At 37.3% G+C, this 11,611-nt stretch overlaps 1 pseudogene; it reads left to right on the top strand.

Annotated features, from left to right (window-relative positions):
• Positions 1-726: 726 nt before the first annotated feature.
• On the top strand, positions 727-837 carry LOC142875816 (uncharacterized; annotated as a pseudogene).
• The last annotated feature ends 10,774 nt before the right edge of the window (positions 838-11,611 follow it).

Below are 11,611 nucleotides of genomic sequence, written 5' to 3' on the forward strand. Positions count from 1 at the left end.
GTATATACTTCTAAGTTTATTGTGGACCCTACATGAAATATTTGTGTATTCACAATTTTCCTACATTAAAATGCTCTCAAAGTCCAGCGACCAGCCCAGTTAGGTGTCATTTTTACATTTGTGATTAAAAGTCGAACAACTATTCAATGTTACCATGCACCAAAATTGCATGCCATGAACAAAAAATGAGCATTAAATTATAGCCATCTCACATGTCTTATTTCAGTAGTTGATTCTTTTATGAGGCAGACACACACATGGCTCCATATCTTTAAAATATATTAAAAAAAATTGCAAATATGTCTTTTTCTGATTTGCTATAAAGCTTTACTGTTGATACACTATTCTATAGGCTCCTTAAATTTAAAAATCTTTTCTAGACACAATACAAACTATATTTCTAAGCGGTTAACTCTAAACAAAGACTGAGAGGAAAAGAACAAACTTCATTATGTAGGCTGGAGCAGGGCAGATGAGTTTACTGAGTTCTAGTCACACCTGGACTCCTGCAGATGTCTGGGGAGGAAGCAGGCAGGAACAGGTGCTGGAAAGGCCTCCAGGAGCCCCTAATGGTCCAAGCTGGGACCTCAAAATTTCACTTCTGAGGTTACTTCTAAAATAAGTTAAACAACTGTTATTCTATTTATTTTGTGCTATAAGTAATAATTTGTAAAATATAATCATTTGAAATACGCTAAAATTAGGCAATCTGATTTTGCCATTTCTTCATTTTTTAAAAATGTATACAGAAGGCTTAACAAATGGAAGTGACTTTATCCCATAGACACCTCAGCTCAGGCCCTATGCCTGGTCTATACTGTGAATAGGGGGACATGGAGGAAAAAAGAAAAAACAGAAAAACAAGAAATGTAAGTGATGTGATTATGGTTTCCCCTTTGGTTTCTGGATAGCTGCATATCAGTGGTTGCCAGACTCTAAGCTCCTTGAGAGCTGGGACATTTGTCCATCTTATTCACTGCTGTGTCTCCAGTGCCTAGGACAGTCCCTGGCACACCATAGACACTCAAGAAAATTTTGGTAAATAAATAAATGAATAAAAAATTAGTCTATTTATGAATGTATGTTCTCAAAATATCCATTCTCATAAGAGAAAATGTTGAGGAAACCTGCAGGAATTAACTAATAAATATTGTAATCTTTTTTTTTTTTTTTTTTTGAGACAGAGTCTCACTTTGTTGCCCAGGCTAGAGTGAGTGCCGTGGCGTCAGCCTAGCTCACAGCAACCTCAATCTCCTGGGCTCAGTGATCCTACTGCCTCAGCCTCCCGAGTAGCTGGGACTACAGGCATGCGCCACCATGCCCGGCTAATTTTTTGTATATATATTTTTAGTTGGTCAATTAATTTATTCTATTTTTGGTAGAGACGGGGTCTCGCTCAGGCTGGTTTCGAACTCCTGACCTTGAGCAATCCGCCCGCCTCGGCCTCCCAAAGTGCTAGGATTACAGGCGTGAGCCACCACGCCTGGCCAACATTGTAATCTTTTAGTGTTTCTATAGGACATCCCTCAAATTGAGTTCTGATCCATTCTATAAAACTAGCAAAAAGTGAATTAACAAATACCCAAAAAAGGTAGGCAGCAGTAATAGACAGGTAAACTAAACGAGTGAGAATGCTATTATTTTTCTGTCACTTTTACCAGTTAACTCTCAAACTTTCTCTCACTCCAGGATGTCTATACTGGGCAGAAGAGATAGGAAGGAAGGAAGGGAGGGAGGGAAAGAAAGAGAAAGAAAGAGAGAAAGAGAGAAAGAGAGAGAGAGAGAGAGGGAGAGAGGGAGAGAGGAAGAGAGGAAGAGAGAGAGGAAAGAAAGAGAGAAAGAGGAAAGAAAGAAAGAAAGAAAGAAAGAAAGAAAGAAAGAAAGAAAGAAAGAAAGAAAGAAAGAAAGAAAGAAGAAAAGAAAGAAAGGAAGAAGAAGAAAAGGAAGGAAGGAAGGAAGGAAGGAAGGAAGGAAGGAAGGAAGGAAGGAAGGAAGGAAGGAAGGAAGGAAGGAAGGAAAGAAGGAAGGAAGGAGAGAGAATGCAAGAAAGCAAGAAAATTGGGAAAGTCTCTTTTATCTCCCCTTCGGAAACTTAACAATTATAATACTATTATAATAATAGCTAATACAAGCTAATTTGGTGTAAGGTTCTGTTCTAAGGGCTTCATATCTTCCAACCCAAGTAAGTCTCAGAACTACCCTGAGAGATATGCCCTATTTTTGGCTCCATTTTGTAGCTCAGGAATCTGAGGTACAGAGATGTCAAGGATCTGCCTAAGGTCACACACTTACTTAGTCCGTGGTGGAGTTGGGTTCTCCAAGTCCACACCCCTAACCATCCTGATTTTCCACCCCTGAGATTCGGCCAACAAATATCTTTAGCTCTCTAAATCCCAATGTTCCCAAAATTATTGACCACAATGTACCAATCAATATCTCTAGAACATCATTTGGCAAACACAGAAGCACAATATTTCTTTGGTTTCTTACAAGTCAAATTTATGTCCTTGTAAGCAGGAAAGTGAATTATAATAAAAAATGTTCTCCTAATTTTAGGAGAGAGTTAATGTGCATTGAGTTTGAATTCTCAGCTTCCTCGAGCCATATAACTCACCTATCAAACGAGGGAAGGAGGTAAGGCACTCTTTGCTATTTCTTAAAAACAAAACAAAAAAACCCCCAGCTTCTTTGATAGATATTTGTGAGTTACAGACCAAATAAAACTATGCAAAAAGTACACTGGTGGCAGAACAGCATGACCAACAGTGACATGAAGTTCATGAGGGAAGACTAGTTTGCCACTCTGAGAGGCCTCTTGCAACCTGCGACAGCTTTGGTTTAGTTCCACCACTAATCAGAGCTAAATGGGACTTGGATTCACTACACTCTCAAAAGGGAAGGGCTCAGTGAGCTGAGGCTGTCTGAGTTTTCCTTGAGACTTTTTAAAATTAGAATTCTGATTATTGCTGGTCTACAAATCAGATAGTAACAGAGTCAAGACTATATCACGATACTTTATAATGCACAGCATGTGAACTATACTGCAAACCATGCTCTTTTAAATAAGTAGAGGAAAACTGGTTTTTAATTATTCCACTACTAAGCTCTAAAGTTTCTTTTACTAAATATAACTTTTGACATAGTGTTTGAACAAAAGAAATGTCTGTATTTCTTGATGACTGTAAGAAATCACACGCACATCCATTCTCATAGTCTTCCAAAGTTAAAGGTACAATATGAGATATATCCTTCAAATACATATCGGAATCCTTGAGTGGTTCAATGGATGGCTTGAATTAATGAAAACATAGGGAAATTATTCTTTAAAACCATGAATTCACAACTACAAAGCCTATTTTTGCTTTGCTATTATTAATACAATAAGAGGTCTGACTTTGACCCTGAAATCATAAACGTGGAAAACATTAACGGTATTATATTGACATGTCTGAGCCTCTCTTTTTCTATATTAAACTGGGGCTTCTGATAAGTTTGAAGGAGTCCCTGTGGCACCGAGTAAAACTAAACAATTCATACAGGCGAAGATCAAGGAGGTCTAGTGAGCCAGAAGATTCCAGCTCCTCGATGAAAGGAAATGTGTTTGAAACCACTGGCAATTATTCACGTTTTAAAACTATAATTTAAGAAATCATTCTTTTAAAAAATAAATATTAACCTTTTGGAAAAGCTGCCCTTTGTAATTGTCTATATAGCAGGGTTTTCAAAAATATTTCAGATTCATGTTGATAAAAGTGTCCTCAGATTATTAGCCTTTTTCCTTGAATTGTGCTCTGTTTAAACTGTCTAGAATGAATTAGAAGGCTTCAGTTGTCTTTAATGTAATAGCGCACCCATTATAACAAATTATGATGTCTTTTAGAATGTTATGGTTTTTCCTAGAAGTATTTAATTCTTAAGGTTGCGTTCTGGTAACACAAAATAAAATGGGATTTTTTTGTCTTAGGTCCCAGAGTGGCATTTTGTCACAACCGGTAAGGTTTGCAAGGCTACCCTGTAACATTGCAGCAGGGAAACTGCATGTGATGCCACAAATTGTCTGGGAAGACTCATCCTTCCCGTGCTTTTCAGTCTGAATAGGCCAGTAGCCATGATCACACTTGAGATGGAACATGCCCCAGGGATAAGTAAACAACAAAGAAGAGTAGCTAGGAAGCAATTGTCACTGGTCATCTGGTGGTGATAGCTCAAGTAAGTGTAAGCTGTCTCCAAATAAGGTAACAAGCCGGAGACTTAGTTTGAAGCTTTTCCCAGCCTGAAAAGAAACTTGTGCGAATCTGAGTGCCTAAAAATATTGCTGACTACAGCTCAGTGGTCCTTTAGACACCATGTTTTCTTATATTTCCTACTGAAATGACCACTTTGGTGAAGCTAGCAGGATAAACCTCACTTCCAAAGATAATTTTTTTGTCAGAGAAATAAAGCAAAAAAAAAGAAAGAAAAAAATCTCTGTGAGTCATGTTATGTCCTTTTAAGCCTAGTTAAGAAAATACAATGTAGAGTATTCAAATGTATGAAATTTACAAATTATTAAAATGGGCTTCAATCCTGTTTAGTCTTTAGCCAAATTACAGAGGCAGTGATCTATTAAGAGAAGGAAAGTACTGAGTCCAGTTTTCGGCTGAAAATATTGATGTGCTGGTTTCCTAATGGCTAAGGTAAGCTGTCCCCTTGAAACAAAAACAACAAAAAGCAAAGATTTATCTTCAAAATCTCAAAAAGGATGTGTTTTTATTTCAAATATGTGTATAGTTAAATCAATTAACATATTCTATTGATTTGCTTGACAACTGTTAATGTGCCCCATGTTACCAGGATACTCTGTCTCCTTTTGAAACTCCCTAAACGGCAGAATTTTCAAACATCCTGAGCTGTAGTTGATGTCAATTTTTGGTGTCCTTTAGGGTAGCTTTAGTATCCCCAAAAGACTGTTTCTCAATTCATTTTTGGTTTAAACAATTGATGTTCAATTTACTTGAGGAAAATCTTAAACTTCAGGTTGAGTTTTGGCAACGCAGAATGAAATGGGAATTTTGCCTTCCAGATAGTATTTAAGTTCAGCTCACAAATCTCTTTAGTTTGTGTACAAGTATAATAAATGTTGATAACTGTTTTTAAGGGGGCTTTGAATAATGTTTGTTCTCTTTAGTTAAATACCTTCAAATATTTAAACTTTGTTTATAAATGTAATATATCCTGTTTCTATTTTGATCTTAGCCAAAAGGCCGAGAAGCGATCCCTGTTTCTATTTTTAAGCACTTTAATTATCTGAATTACAGAAACCACAGTGGATATTTAAGTCGCTTTTCCATACCTAGTACATTAAGCTCAAAGACAGAGTGACACTGAAGTTCTCTTAGATGCTTCAATATTGTGTATGAGGTTAGTGAGGGTAGAACTTGGACTTTTAGCCTTTAGAACTATGAGAAAATGAACTTCCATTGTTTAAGCCACACTGTCTGTCATATGCTGTTATCGCATCCCAAGCAAACTCATACACTACCAATTTTTCAAAATTATTTTGATGCCACTTTCTATTTTGAAAGGCCTTTGAGAAAATTTTTCGGATTATTTAACTAATTTCCCAACTGGCATAGCAACTTCAACTTGTTTTTATCAGTTCGAGGCCAGAATTTATGATGGGGTGGCTCCTGTATCTTTCTAGTTATTTTATGTTTGTTTCTTTATTCATTTTTATTTTCATTCTTCAGGGATTGTAACTATTTTACTCTTTCTTGCACAATTCTTCATTCATGGCTAATATATTTCAAATTTGAGGTTCTAGTCAAAGTAAGTATAGTCATCTCTTCTCAGCATCTTCACTTCAGTGGTGTTCACAGAGCATCCCTGTCAAGAAGACATAACCCCTACTGGAAAGCAAGATTTCAGCAAATTGTGTGGCTTAACCAGTCTACGGTTCTTCAAAGTGTTGGCTTTAGTTCTGCTTTAATTTTGCTATATTCCTTTCACTCTGGCCACTGCAGTGGACTTGTCAGTTCGGTAAGATGTCAAGTTCATGGCATTTAATATTTGAAACCTTGAGCACTTCTCAAATGTTTACAATGTATGCAAAATGTTCATATTGTATTGGGTTGGGTAACCAAATGGTAAAGTAAGAAAAGCGTAGAAGGCTGGATTAAAAATATGGTGAAAAGAAAACTCCCTCTTATTGTTTATAAATCATGACATCAAATATAATTATATTCAGAATTCGAAATATATATAATGTGTTTATTCTACAAAGTCAGAATATTATAAAAACCTGTGATATTCTAGTTTGGCTAACCACTGGGGTACAGAAAAACTAAAGCTAAGTGAAATCTTTGGGAAAAAAGTCCCTAAGAGTGTTGCAATCATCTCATGCATCATGATTACTGATAGTATTAGATGACGTCAATTGGAAACAATTTGATTTTTAGCATATTGCTCATTCGACAAATTGATTTTCCAGCAAGTTGATTTTCTCCTCTCTGTTTTTGAATATATGTGCCACACATATGCGTCTGGACAGAAGTTTAAGCAGTAAAGTAAATGCATTCAGTAACTGTGAGTTTTTATAGCACATCATCTTCATACCTGAAACAGCAGGAAACAACCTCTCAGTCAACTAAGATGGTGCGTTTGCCATCTGAAGAGACAACTTTCAAGTTTGAAAAGTTTTTAAACTTCCCTAAGTGACAAATTTAAGCTCCACTAGTGACACATTTAATCTCATTGGAAACATTTTTTGGCGTTGTATACTAACTGGAAAGATGGCTGTATTCAGCTGGACATTTTAAAGCACTTAGGAAAACAGCCACTTGACATTGAACATTTTCCCCTCTTCAAAACAAATTTATCTTTATAAGGGTTTGAAGTGATAAATACAGTGAATGGAAATGGATACTTCACAGTGACTTCGTGTGGTTGTCCACCCTCCTCTATTAATGTGTAATAAATAGATGTTTTAAATATTTGCTCCTAGAGGTCTCTTCTTGAACTTAAGCCTAAGTTATCTAAACAGTTGGGAAAAGATTTATAGTTATGAAGAGGCCTATATGTCAAGCAAAGTTTTATGATATGTTCTATAATAAATTAGCAATAAATGGATACAGGTGACTGTGGAATTTATGACCTTTAATGCTTTAATACTGCTCTAAAGAAAAACTAATTATTAAGGTCCTAAAGGGTAATAAAAGAATACCATCTACAAATTGTCAAATTAAGCCATTAGTCCTAGGTATTTGAGGTAGGTGCTTTTTATTGCAGCTCCGCCAGAGAGGCAGATGCAAATAAATATAAGAAAATTCAATGCCATCAAGTAGTAGGAAAAGCAGCAGGCAGGCTTTCTAGCTGAAATTAAAGAATTACTTCTCAATTTTTTTTCTTCTGCTTAAAAATAATCATTCTTTCAGTACTTCAGTGGAGTGCTGTTTTTACTGCAAAAAGAGAACAATTTCATGAGATTCTTGCATCACATTTATTGATTGTTTTTCCCTAAATGCTCAGAAAGACATTTGAATACAAGAGGTCCCAGGAAAAGTTATCTGACTCAAACATCAAATTTAAGCTACTGGCATTTTTTTAGAACTGTCTTTCCATAGGAAATTTCAATTAAAGCACTAGTTGTAGTGAGGCATCTCCACTTTCATCTTTAGTTTTTTATAAGAAAAAAAGAACTCACCCATTTCTTCCTAATTTGAACCTCACCAGGAGGTAGATGAGTTTGTTTCCTAGAGGGAAGAGGCTATTGTGAATGTCAGCCTCTAAAGTGATCTTCCCCTTTCCAGTCTTTCACCCTTTTAATCCATTCTCCACACCAACTCTAGAATGGTCTTTATTTTTAGTGAAAAAAAATGTGATTATATCACATCCCTACTTAAAATTCTTTAATGGCCTCCAACTGCTTAGACCAAACACTTTAGCAAGGTATTCCATGCCTTGTGTGATCTAGCCCCCACCTATCTTCCTAGCTGCATTCCCTCCTGGAACCCTCTGCTCAGATGCAGAAGACCCTTGGCCAGGCTCCTAGGGCTTGCTCATGACTCTGCATTTACAGTCTTTGTTTTTACTGCTTGAGTGCCCTTTCCCCTAATTCTTCCTTTCCTTTCAAGGACCAGCTCAGATGTCACTTCATGTATAAAAATTGCCCTGTCAGAATCAATGGCTCTCTCAATGCTTTCGTGTCATCGCATCTCTTTGCTGGCATTTGGTGGACCGTGTAGGTGTCTGTCTTGTTACTCAACTGAAAATCATGGAAGGCAGAGACCTACCTCATCTCCCACCTTTTCATTCCCAGCATCTACATAGTTAAGGATGTAATAGTGCCCAATAAAGGTTTATTGAATAAAAAAGCTGGAGAGGCCGGGCGCGGTGGCTCACGCCTGTAATCCTAGCACTCTGGGAGGCCAAGGCAGGTGGATCGCTTGAGGTCAGGAGTTCGAAACCAGCCTGAACAAGATTGAGACCCTGTCTCTACTATAAATGGAAAGAAACTAATTGGCCAACTAATATATATAGAAAAAATTAGCCGGGCATGGTGGCGCATGCCTGTAGTCCCACCTACTCGGGAGGCTGAGGCAGCAGGATTGCTTGAGCCCAGGAGATTGAGGTTGCTGTGAGCTAGTCTGATGCCATGGCACTCACTCTAGCCTGGGCAACAAAGTGAGACTCTGTCTTAAAAAAAAAAAAAGCTGGAGAAAGGATATTAAATGGTGGGGGAGGTGATAAGAGATGGATTGTTGAGTCTGAGAGATGGGTTGGTAAACCTTTCTTCTCTTAGTTTGGAGTTATGGGGAAGTTTTGGATAGAAACCAAGTTAGCCTTTTTTGGTATGTTTCATTATTTTCTTAAAAGGCTACTAAATAATGGCATGGAAAAGACTATGCATTACCTGAAATGCAGAGATATATATGCACAGGTAAAAAATTAAAAGGAAATTATCATTATAATATAATCGTAAGGAAAATAAGGAATTAAGACCTAGGAATTGGGAGGACTGTTGTGTTGCAGGGAAAAGGACTTAAAACTAGAGTCAGAAGGTTGAAGAAGAATCTCATCTCATTCTGTGATCTAATGGAAAGTGTTTCTTTTGTCTTCCCTTGTTTCCCCCTCTGTAAAAATGAGAATAATAATGGCTACTTCACAGTGTTTTCATGTGAACAAGAGAAATGAAATAATGATAATACGACCATCTATTGAAGACCTATTACACAATAGGCTTCGTGCTTTATATACATTATCTTTGACTTAATTTCTAAAAGTACAACTATCCGTAGCCACCCTATCTTCTTGGTACTCTCCTCCAAGTGGCCGCTGAGCAGCTTCACTTCTTCAGGCTTTGTAATATCATATTCTTAACCAAGAGACAGGCTCACTGGTCAGATGCCTCAGACAAAAACATCAGACAAATGTTTCTAGTGTGTGCAAGTGGCCAACATGCAGCATTTTCACCATGTGCCACCTTAAAATCAAGTCAGCTATACTCAGAGCCGTGAAATAAGCAAACCTTCCTGCCACTTTGGTATTTTGGTCCCTCTCTCTCCTGTCCCCATTGGAAAGACCGTAGTGTTTGTACCCCAGGATCCCCTGTGATCTGCACAAGGACTTAATATCTGGTGCCCAAAAATGACCTCTTACTCTTCCTCCAACCTGATACATGATCCAAGGAAGCTGACAAAACTAATTCACCACATGGCAATTGTAGGTATCCACTTAATTTGTTAAGTATCTCTGATGGGTATGTGTAATTTTAAAGAGGCATACAAATTAATGGACCTATTTAGTTAAGAATTTTTAGTTTAAGACTAGTCCAGAGGCAGATTTACTGTGAACTAACAAAACTTAACCTTCAGGATCTTTCATTTGCTGGACTCTTCTTCTAAATAAATATTAATATTTACTCAAATGTTTCAGGTCCCACAAAACTTGGAATAACTTCTAGACAAGTTGTATGCAGGAGATTCCAGCACAACTCTGTGCTCTTGACTTTGCCTTTGGAATTGGCATAATTCCTTTCCAGTCATTTCCATGATCACAGATTGGCTGTAAGTGCTCTGGGTAAGTCTGAGGGTGGGCCAAGCAGTAAATGTCATCGCTGGAAGTTCCAAATGTTATACCAGCTCTCTGTGGCTCAAAGTGTGCCCCCCCAACTCTCAGAAAATTCTATCCATTATACCTTCTGAGTTTAAGTGAATATGTTTATCATCATTCTGTTCTAATACAATAAATTATTTAAAATGTGCAATGTAAATGGGTACTTCAGAGAGTTCCTCTGTGGAGATGGACAGTTCTGGATCAGGTAGTGATGGCGGCTATATCGACCTGTCCGCCTGATCTTCTTTCTCACCTATTGCTAACCACAGGCACCAGTCAGGAAGCTTTCCAAAGGCTGGATGTGCAACAAGCAGATCTTATTCAAGGTGGTTTAAAGAGGATGCTTTCATTGAGTGGAAGTTTAGACTACCTCAGTGATTTCTAAAACACACAGACTGTGTTAGTACAATATGAAGATTTCAGCTGTCTGCTGCAAAATGAGAAAAGCAAGGATGACAAAGCACGCTGGTCATTTTAAAGTTGATCTATCCATTTTAAGAAAAGATCTATCTTTTATCCCGACATTAGATCCTTTGAGTTTTTGTTTGTGCAAGTGAAACTTTATTTATAAGCCTTACTTTGTTTGTATGCTCTGTTTTTATAAAATAAGGATGATACTAAATAATTGTCTGTCTAAGCTTACTTGGCAAAATGAAGAACTCACAATTCTAAGTCACTCTCCCCATTTTTCCCCTTCTAATTTCATCAATCAGAGAAATCCAAAATCTAAGAACTACTGCTTTAAATGTCTCTAAAGCACATTTAATGTGTTTTTAATATTCTAATAATTGTTCATTCACTTAGTCATTTATCCTGGGCCTATTTGCAAAGCATAGTCCCAGGCGTTATGGGATTCTGCCTTCTAAAAATGGAAGATAAGACAGTGCAGAAATAATAACACAAAGTAGGAAGTGTAAAGTGCCATGTGAAATTTGGAAAATGAGCTGGAAATTTATTCTGACACCTACAAATACAGGCAAAGCTGGAAAAGGTAAGGACTGAGATGTCAAGTGGCATGAAAATCATTGGCTAGACCTTTCTATAGAAAAGGAGCCTGACATACAGGCTGACAAGAGTTAAGGCTGGGGCAAGAGAAGACTGTTACACTCCAAATACACATGCATTGTACTCAAGCAAGTATAGAGGGGCACAGCCAGGGACCAGAATGTATGTCTCAGTGGAATCTTCACAGCACAGAGGAGATTAAATCATTTATCTCTGTGCCTTTGAGCAGTTTAGCAATGAAACTTTTTTCCATGCTAATCTGAAAAATATTGAACTTGACCAAAGTATTATTTGATTTTAGATTTTTAAAAAAACTGAATTCTTAAAGCCAATACATTTTTTAAAGCAGTATCTCAATACATGGATTATATAAATGATGAGACAAAAGAGAAAGAGAAGGGAGAAAAGGAAAGAGGGTGTGGAAGGAAAGACAATCATAGAGGTTACTCCTGCAAGAACTAAAGGGGGAGAAGCAGAGAAGGCTGGTGATGGAAGACTCAGAAATTTCTCCATG

This window comes from Microcebus murinus, chromosome 14 (assembly GCF_040939455.1).
Source record: "Microcebus murinus isolate Inina chromosome 14, M.murinus_Inina_mat1.0, whole genome shotgun sequence".
Taxonomy (NCBI): domain Eukaryota; kingdom Metazoa; phylum Chordata; class Mammalia; order Primates; family Cheirogaleidae; genus Microcebus; species Microcebus murinus.